This window comes from Pseudorca crassidens, chromosome 13 (genome assembly GCF_039906515.1).
Source record: "Pseudorca crassidens isolate mPseCra1 chromosome 13, mPseCra1.hap1, whole genome shotgun sequence".
Classification (NCBI taxonomy): domain Eukaryota; kingdom Metazoa; phylum Chordata; class Mammalia; order Artiodactyla; family Delphinidae; genus Pseudorca; species Pseudorca crassidens.
The window spans coordinates 83,655,602-83,663,050 of NC_090308.1; the positions used below are offsets into that span (position 1 = coordinate 83,655,602).

Here is a 7,449-nt window from a genome sequence, read left to right on the forward strand (position 1 = left end):
TCTGTAAATAGATTTTTCTCAAATATCATGAGGCCTGAGCTACATACTACATACCAATATATGAAGCAACTTATCTTAAAGATCCCTTGTTATGCACTTAAATCTTGAAAGACTTGCTTCATTCACTTTGGAGGTAATTTTTAAACCCTTTTAACTGTGGAAAGAAAAGAGGCACACAAATTAAAAACAGAAAACCCACGCAATCATAACATACTGGTTTTACAAGACTAACCCAAATTTGGGGCTGCAGTGAGAGGGAAGACATTCTCTTAAGATTTAGATAAAAAATTAAAAATGCTTCATAACAGAGAAAATCAAACGGGTCAGGAAACCAAAATGACCACCATAGGAAACAACTTGTAAGTGTGGAGCTAATGGGGATGAGGTTGAGGTATTTCCCAGACAAAACATAGAGTTTTTTAAACAGTCTATGCCTGGAAATGCATGATGAATATGTAAAGCATTGTGAAAGAAAACCAAAGAATTCAATATTCTGGAGTGAGGTAATAGATACGAGAAACACCCTTATTGCATAATATTTCAATAAATATTTGTTAAATATATAGATGATCCTCTACTGAATTGTGAGAGGAGGTCATTGAGAAGATCTGGCCGCCAGTTGCCTGCAAGTAAGACCCAGGTCATCAGAGGTACCTCAAACCCTCAAACCCTCACCTGTAATTGGAATGTTTGATCTGCCCACTATTCCCACAGTGGGAGCAGTTTTCCAGAGAGAAACAGTTTGAGAGAGCAATATGATGAGACCACCTGCACTGGATATGTGACTAAACCCTGTTAGGTCCTTTATATGCTAAACTTTTTATTTTAAATTTAAGATGCCCTTCAACACCGCGCTCGGAGGTGAAAGCTCGTGGCTTGTGTCCCGGGCCTGGTCCTGGTGATTTTCTTTGTAGTTGGAGGTCAGAGGCCAGGCCTCAAGTGGGAACGGCCTCACCATGATGAACGGCCGGCCGGGCCGTTCCTGCCGAAGTTCCTGCCGAATGAGGCCCGGAGCCTGCCGCCGCCCAAGCTAACCGACCCGCGGCTCTTCTACGTCGGCTTCTTGGGTTACTGCTCCGGCCTGATTGATAACGCGATCCGGCATCGGCCGGTGGCGTCGGCCGGTTTGCATCGCCAGCTTCTATATGTTACTTCCTTTATTTTTGTCGGATATTATCTTTTAAAACGTCAAGACTGTATGTGTGCTCTGAGGGACCATGATATGTTTGCATATGTAAAGTCACATCCAGAGGATTTTCCTGAAAAAGATAAGAAAGCTTACGGTAAAATTCTTGAAGAATTCCATCCAGTGCATTGAAGTCTCCAAAATGCTTGCTCCGGTTTCACTGATATCGTTTTTTTCTGAATTTTGTCTGTTTCTGTGACATCTGAAGTTTATGTTAATCTATACATTAACACCTTGTGATTAAAATGGTCATCATAAGCAAAAAAAAAAAAAAAAAATTTAAGTTGATTTACAATAGTTTATTAATTTCATGTGTACAACATAGGGATTCAATATCCCTATAGATTATAATCCATATAAAGTTAGTACAAAACAATGGTTGTATTTCCCTGTGCTGTACAATATATCCTAGTAGCTTATTTATTTTATACATAGTACTTTGTATCTCTTAATCCTCTACCCCTATCTTGCCCTTCTCCCCTTCCCCTCCCCATTGGGAACCACTAGTTTGTTCTCTATATCTGAGTCAGTTTTTTTAAACTACTTTGTTTTATTTTTTAGATCCATATATAAGGGATATCATATAGTGTTTGTCTTTCTCTGTCTGACTTTTTTCACTAAGCATAATACCCTCCAAGTTCATTCATGTTGTTGTAAATAGCAAAATTTCATTTTATTTTATGACTAATATTCCATTGTATATATATTTATACCACATTTTCTTTGCCCATTCATCTATTTATGAGTGCTAAGGTTGCTTCCATATCTTGTCAATTGTAGATAATGCTGCTAGGAACATTGGGGTACATATAACTTTTTAAATTAATGTTTTTATTTTCATTGGATATATGTGCAGGGATGAAATTCTGTATCATATGGTATTGCTATTTTTAGTGTGTTTTTCTTTTCTTTTTATTTATTTATTTATTTTGAGGAACCTCCATACTGTTTTCCACAGTGGCTGCACCAAATTACATTTCCACCAACAGTGTACCAATACTAGTTATTTGTAGACTTTTTGATGATAGGCATTCTGACAAGTGTGTAGTTTTATCTCATTGTATGAGATGTCTGTATGTCTTCTTCAGAAAAATGTTTATTCAGCACTTCTGCCCATTTTTTAATCAGGTTGTTTGCTTTTTGATGACACATTGTATGAGCTGTTTATATTTTTTGATATTAACCCCTTATTGGTCATATCATTTGCAAATATTTTCTCCCATTCAGTAGGTTGTCTTTTTGTTTTGTCAATGGTTTCCTTCTCTGTGCAAAACCTTTTAAGTTTAATTAGATCCCATTTGTTTATTTTGCTCTTATTTCTTTTGCCTTAGGAGACAGATCAAAAAATATTGCTACAATTTATATCAAGAGTGCTCTGCTTATGTTTTCCTCTAGACATTTTATAATATCCGGTCTTACATTTGGGTCTTTAATCTATCTTGAGTTTATTTTTATATATGGTGTTAGAGAATGTTCTAATTTCATTCTTTCACATGTAGTTGTCCAGTTTTCCCAGCACCACTTAATGAAGAGACTGTCTTTTATCCATTGAATATTCTTGCCTCCTTTATCAAAGATAAGGTGGCCATATGTGTGTGGGTTTATTTCTGAGCTCTCTATTCTGTTCCATTGATCTATGTATCTGTTTTTGTGCTAGTACCATGCTGTTTTGATTACTGTAGCTTAGTAGTATAGTCTGAAGCCTGGAAAGTTTACACCTCCAATTTTGTTCTTTTTTCACCAGATTGCTTTGGCAATTCAGGTTTTTTGTGGTTTCGTACAAAGTGTTGGGATTATTTGTTCTAGTTCTGAGAAAATTGTCATGGGTATTTTGGTAGGGATTGCACTGAATCTTTAGATTGCTTTGGGTAGTATGGACATTTTAACAATATGAATTTTTCCAATTTATTAACATGGGATAACTTTTATTTCTTTGTATCATTTTCAAACTCCTTCATCAATGTTTTATACTTTTCAGAGTATTGGTCCTTCACCTCTTTGTTTAAGTTTATTCCTAGGCATTTTATTCTTTGTGATGCTTTTTTTTGTGTGTGTGGTATGCGGGCCTCTCACTGTTGTGGCCTCTTCCGTTGCGGAGCACAGGCTCCAGATGCGCAGGCTCAGTGGCCACGGCTCACGGGCCCAGCAGCTCCGCGGCATGCGGGATCTTCCCAGCCCGGGGCACGAACCTGTGTCCCCTGCATCAGCAGGTGGACTCTCAACCACTGTGCCACCAGGGAAGCCCTGTGATGCATTTTTAAATGGGAAATTTTTCTTGCTTTTTCTTTCTATAGTTCATTGTTCATGTATGGAAATGCAACAGATTCATATATATTAATTTTGTATGCTGTAAATACTGATTTCACTTATTAGTTCTAACAGTTTTTGGTCAAGACTTTAAGGTTTTCTACATATATTGATAGTATCATGTCATCTGCAGAAAGTAAGAGTTTAATTATTTTCTTCCAATTTGGATACCTTTTATTCTTTTTCGTCTGATTGCTATGGCCAGAATTTCCAATACTATGTTAAGTAGAAGTGGTGAGAGTAGGCATCCTTGTCTTGTTCCTGATTGTAGAGGAAAGGCTTTTTGTTTGTCATCATTGTGTATGATGTTAGTTGTGAGTTTGTTATAAATGGCCTTTATTATTTTGAGATATGTCCCCTTGATGAGAGTTTTTACCATGAATGGATGTTGCATTTTGTTTATTAACAAGATCATGTGATTTTTATCCTTCCTTTTATATTACATTGGTTAACTTGCAAATATTAAATTGTCCTTTCATTTTTGAAATAAATCCTAGTGCAAATGGTGCTGTTAAATTCAGTTTGCTAATATTTTGTTGAGGATTTTTGTATCTGTATTCATCAGAAGTATTGGCCTGTAACTTTCTTTTTTTTTAGTGCCTTTGGTTTTGGTATCAAGGCAATTGGAGCCTCATAGAATACATTTCAGAGTGTTTTGTCCCTTTCAATTTTTGGGGGGGTTAGTTCAAAAAGGATAGGTATTAGCTCCTCTTTACAGGTTTGGTAGAGTTCTCCTTTAAAGCCCATCTAGTCCTGGACGTTTGTTTGAGGGGAGGTTTTTTTTTTTTTTTTAAATTACAAATTCAATTTCACTGCTAGTGATAATTCTCTTCAGATTGTCTATTTCTTCCTGATTCAATCTTGGCAGGTTGTATGTTCCTAGAAATTTGTCCATTTCTTCTAGGTTTTCCAGTTCGTTATCGAATAATTCTTCACAGTGTTCTTATATGATTTTTTGCATCATTGTGATATTTGTTGTTTCTCTTCTTTCATTTCTTATTTTGTTTATTTGGGTGCTCTCTCTTTTCTTCTTGATGAGGCTCCTGAAAGGTTTATTACTTTGTTTATCAGTTTATCAGGTTTATCAATTTTTTTAACCTCTTTATCACAGTATAATTGCTTTACAATGTTGTGTTAGTTTCTGCTGTATAACAAACAGAACCAGCTATATGTATACATATATCCCCATATCGCCTCCCTCTTGAGCCTCCCTCCTACCCTCACTATCCCTTCCCTCTAGGTGATCACAAAGCACTGAGCTGATCTCCCTGTGCTATGCGGCTGCTTCCCACTTGCTATTTTACATTTGGTAGTGTATATATGTCCATGCCACTCTCTCACTTTGTCCCAGCTTACCCTTACCACTCCCCGGGTCCTCAATTCCATTCTCTATGTCTGTTTCTTTATTTCTGACCTGCCCCTAGGTTCTTCAGAACCATTTTCTTTCTTTCTTTTTTTTTAGATTCCATATATATCTGCTAGAATGTGGTATTTGTTTTTCTCTTTCTGACTTACTTCACTCTGTATGACAGTCTCTAGGTCCATCCACCTCACTACAAATAACTCAATTTCCTTTCTTTTTATGGTTGAATAATATTCCATTGTGTCTATGTGCCACATCTTCTTTATCCATTCATCTGTCTATGGACACCTAGGTGGCTTCCATGTCCTGGCTATTGTAAATAGAGCTGCAATGAACATTGTGGTACACGACTCTTTTTGAATTATGGTTTTCTCAGGGTATATGCCCAGTAGTGGGATTGTCAGGTCATATGGTAGTTCTATTTTTAGTTTTTTAAGGAACCTCCATACTGTTCTCCACAGTGGCTGTATCAATTTACATTCCCACCAACAGTGCAAGAGTGTTCCTTTTTCTCCACACCCTCTCCAGCATTTATTGTTTGTAGACTTTGTGATGATAGCCATTCTGACTGGTGTGAGGTGATACCTCATTGTAGTTTTGACTTGCATTTCTCTAATGATTAGTGATGTTGAACATCCTTTCATGTGTCTGTTGGCAATCTGTATATCTTCTTTGGAGAAATGTCTGTTTAGATCTTCTGTCCATTTTTGGATTGGGTTGTTTGTTTTTTTGATATTGAGCTGCATGAGCTGCTTGTAAATTTTGGAGATTACTTGTTTCTCCATTGCTTCATTTGCAAACATTTTCTCACATTCTTAGGGTTGCCTTTTCATCTTGTATATGGTTTCCTTTGCTGTGCAAAAGCTTTTAAGTTTCATTAGGTCACATCTGTTTATTTTTCTCTTTATTTCCATTCCTCTAGGAGGTGGGTCAAAAAGGATCTTGTTGTGATTTATGTCAGTGTTCTGCCTATGTTTTCCTCTAAAAGTTTTATAGTGTCTGGCCTTATATTTAGGTCTTTAATCCATTTTGAGTTTTTGTGTATGGTGTTAGGGAGTGTTCTAATTTCATTCTTTTACATGTAGCTGTTCAGGTTTCCCAACAACACTTATTGAAGAGGCTGTCTTTTCTCCATTGTATATTCTTGCCTCCTTTATCAAAAATACGGTTACCACATGTGCGTGGGTTTATCTCTGGGCTTTCTATCTGGTTCCATTGATCTATAGTTCTGTTTTTGTGCTAGTACCGTCCTGGCTTGCTTTTCTAGTTTTGTAAGAGAGTCTGAAGTCTGGGAGTCTGATTCTTCCAGCTCCCTTTTTCTTTCTCAAGATTGATTTGGCTATTCGGGGTCATTTGTGTTTCCATACAAATTGTGATTTTTTTTTGTTCTAGTTCTGTGAAAAATGCCTTTGGTAGTTTGATAAGGATTGCACTGAATCTGTAGATTGCTTTGTGTAGTATAGTCATTTTCTCAATGTGGATTCTTACAATCCAAGAACATAATATATCTCTCCATCTGTATTTTTTTGTTCTTGTGTTTTTTTTAATTTTTATTGGAGTATAGTTGATTTACAATCTTGTGTTAGTTTCAGGTGTACTGCAAAGTGATTCAGTTATACATGTAATCATTCTTTTTCAGAGTTTTTACATATATAGGTTATTACAGAATATTGAGTAGAGTTCTCTGTGCTATAGAGTAGGTCCTTGTTGGTTACCAATCTTATATATAGTAGCATATGTATGTTAATGTCAAGTTTCTAATTTATCTCTCCCTCCATGTTTCCCCTTTGGTAACCATAAGTTTGCTTTCAAAGTCTGTTTCTGTTTTGTAAATAATTTCATGTGGCATTTTTTAGATTCCACATATAAGTGATATAACATAATATTTGTCTTTCTCTGACTTACTTCACTTAGTATGATAATCTCTAGGTCCATCCACGTTGCTGCAAATGGCATTATTTCATTCTTTCTTATGGCTGAGTAATATTCCATTGTATATATGTACCAAATCTTCTTTATCCATTCATTTGTCGATGGATGTTTATGTTGCTTCCATATCTTGGCTATTGTAAATAGTGCTGCAATGAACATTGGGGTGCATACAGCTTTTCGAATTATGGTTTGCTCTGGATATATGCCCAGGAGTGGGATTGCTGGGTCATATGGTAGTTCTATTTTTAGTTTTTTTAAGGAACTTCCATGCTGTTCTCCATAATGTTTGTACCAGTTTACATTCCCAGAAAAATATGGAACACTTCATGAATTTGTGCATCATCCTTGTGTAGGGGCCATGCTAATCTTCTCTGTATCGTTGCAATTTTATTTTATTTATTTATCTTTTAATAAATTTATTTATTTGTTTATTTATTTATTTATTTAGGCTGTGTTGAGTTTTCGTTGCTGCATGCTGGTTTTCTCTAGTTGTGGCGAGAGGGGGCTACTCTTTGCTGTGGTGCACGGGGTTCTCATTGTGGTGGCTTCTCTTGTTGCAGGCAATGGGCTCTAGGCTTACGGGCTTCAGTAGCCGTGGCTCATGGGCTCTAGAGCTCAGGCTCAGTAATTGTGGCACATGGCTTAGCTCTTCTGCATCATG

General features: G+C 36.5%; 1 non-coding gene and 1 pseudogene across 1 annotated transcript; one reads left to right on the forward strand and one right to left on the reverse strand.

Moving 5' to 3' along the window:
• Window positions 1–842: 842 nt before the first annotated feature.
• LOC137205075 (NADH dehydrogenase [ubiquinone] 1 subunit C2 pseudogene) lies at window positions 843–1,406 on the forward strand (annotated as a pseudogene).
• A 5,690-nt stretch (window positions 1,407–7,096) lies between these two features.
• Window positions 7,097–7,202, reverse strand: LOC137205142 (U6 spliceosomal RNA). Its single transcript, XR_010934006.1, has one exon. It is a non-coding gene; the product is annotated as a U6 spliceosomal RNA (small nuclear RNA).
• Between the last annotated feature and the right edge of the window lie 247 nt (window positions 7,203–7,449).